Source organism: Eschrichtius robustus, chromosome 13, assembly GCF_028021215.1.
Source record: "Eschrichtius robustus isolate mEscRob2 chromosome 13, mEscRob2.pri, whole genome shotgun sequence".
NCBI lineage: Eukaryota > Metazoa > Chordata > Mammalia > Artiodactyla > Eschrichtiidae > Eschrichtius > Eschrichtius robustus.
In genome coordinates this window covers 80,725,290-80,727,770 of record NC_090836.1, presented here as the reverse complement: position 1 = coordinate 80,727,770, position 2,481 = coordinate 80,725,290, and the positions used below count along the sequence as shown (strand labels likewise).

General features: G+C 39.9%; 1 pseudogene; it reads left to right on the top strand.

Moving 5' to 3' along the window:
* The first annotated feature begins 1,226 nt into the window (after nt 1-1,226).
* Nucleotides 1,227-1,791, top strand: LOC137775212 (U4/U6.U5 small nuclear ribonucleoprotein 27 kDa protein pseudogene; annotated as a pseudogene).
* Nucleotides 1,792-2,481: the final 690 nt, after the last annotated feature.

The window sequence follows — 2,481 nt, the reverse complement described above, 5'->3', positions numbered from 1 at the left end:
GGCAAAGTGACTCAGTTATACATAGATATATTCTTTTTCATATTGTTTTCTATTATGGTTTATCACAAGATCTTGAATATAGCTTCCTGTGCTATTCCATAGGACCTTGTTGTTTATTTATCCTATATATACTAGTTTGCATCTATTAATCCCCAACTCCCAATCCTTCCCTCCCCCACCCTCCCCATTGGCGACCACAAGTCTGTTCTCTATTGACAAACGTCTCTTTGTTTTGGATTGTGGACGTCTCTGTAGCCTCAGATGACTTCCCTTGCTGAGGCAGGGCTTTACCAGCAAGTCCCAAACAAGGCTGCTGCATTTGGAGGTAGCTTCACCTCCAGGCTGACCTGAATTTTTCAGTTTGAGAATTGCGATGGACATTAATATTTGTCATATAGCTGTGCTCGCCCAAGCTCCCTTACAGTCCCCACACCCTAAATTAAAACCCCCCTTAACTAGTTTCCCATCGGGGAAGAAGAGCTAAGATCTTATTCTCACATTTTCTTTCATGGTCTTTTGGGGCACAGTCATTCCCTGAATTTTGACTGAGTAACGGCTTCCTTGCCTTCTTTTCTTGTTGATCAGTGTTTTCTCGTATCAAGTTTGATGTTGAGATTTCTCTTAGGGTCCTAGAATTAGCAACTGTCTCATTTTGCACACCGCAAACGTGTCTACTCTGGTTTTTGGAGAACATTTTGAAATCTTAGAAATTAACTCTTTTGCCCAACTATAAGACACAATTATACAATTTATGATTCAAGAATTGTTTCAGACACTCAATTGTTAGACTCCTATTTTATTAACAAGTATCCCACACAGTTTTGTTCTTCTTCCAGCACTGCTGAATCAGGGAAGCAGCCTGGTACATTGGAGAGATAATTGACTCTAGTGTTGACCTTTAGCCAACTAATTTTAGCTTTGGGCAACTAACAGCTTCTAGGACCTCAGTTTCCTCATCTGTAACAGGGATAATCAAACCCGCCTAACAGAGTTGTCAGCTAAAGCAACTGACACATGGTAGCCATTAGTATTATTATCATCCTACCTTAATTATCTTGGTAGAACCATAGGCAAAAGATCCAAAACCTAACAAAAATTTTTATAGTAATAATTTAGTTTACTGATTTACAGCTCTCGAAAGCATGATCAGTTTTAGGCCTTTTTACTATTACTCATTTTAAATAAATAGAATTATAAATATTAACTAGACAGTCATTTCCGGGGCGGCGTGAGGTTGGGGAGGACTCCGAATGGGTCGCAGCCGCAGCCGGTCCCCGCGGAGGGAGCGTAGGCGGTCCCGGTCCACCTCCCGAGAGAGAGAGAACGCAGGCGCCGAGAAAGGTCCCGGTCCCGAGAGCGAAATCGGAGAAGAAGCCGCTCTCGATCCCCGCACAGAAGACATTCCAGGTCCCCAAGACGACATAGATCCACATCTCCTTCCCCTTCTCGACTAAAAGAAAGAAGAGATGAGGAGAAGAAAGAAACAAAAGAAACAAAGAGCAAAGAACGTCAGATAACTGAGGAAGACTTGGAGGGCAAAACAGAAGAAGAAATAGAAATGATGAAGTTAATGGGATTTGCCTCCTTTGACTCCACAAAAGGGAAAAAGGTGGATGGCTCTGTAAATGCCTATGCCATAAATGTGTCTCAGAAGAGGAAGTATAGGCAGTACATGAATCGAAAAGGTGGATTCAACAGACCTTTGGATTTTATTGCATGAGAATTGAAATATTGAAGAATGATTTTTTTCCCCTTATCTTGATCAGAACAGTGGATTTTGTATTTTGTATTTAATATGCATCAAAAACAGGATCACAGTCCCTCCTCCTTGTAAAGCAAGAAAGTTTTATTTATGATGTGTGTAGTTCACTTACCCTGCCTCAAAAAAAGGTTAAATATTACATTTTCTCCTTTAGGAAATTTCATTTGGGGCAATCATCAACCCCATTTTTTTGTCCTTATTCCTATGGAAACTGTGTATGTCTTCTTCTTGGATGTTCTTTATGACTTTTTAAAACACGTAAGAGTAATTTGGAAGTAAGTTTCTCAAATAAAGCAATATTTCTAAAATAAATAAATAAATAAATAAATATTAACTAGTCCAACTAATACTAAACGTCAATACTGATCACTGTACAAGAATGAGAGATACTTTTTAAAGTTTTTTTATGTAACATTCCTTTAAATTTTAATAAAAACTCAATTTTGAATTTTTTTTCATTTTTTTTTAAGGAATTCCTTTATTTTTATTATTTATTTATTTATTTATTTATAGCTGTGTTGGGTCTTCGTTTCTGTGCAAGGGCTTTCTCTAGTTGTGGTAAGCGGGGGCCACTCTTCATCGCGTTGCCCGGGCCTCTCACTATCACGGCCTCTCTTGTTGCGGAGCACAGGCTCCAGACGCGCAGGCTCAGTAGTTGTGGCTCACGGGCCCAGTTGCTCCGCGGCATGTGGGATCTTCCCAGACCAGGGCTCGAACCC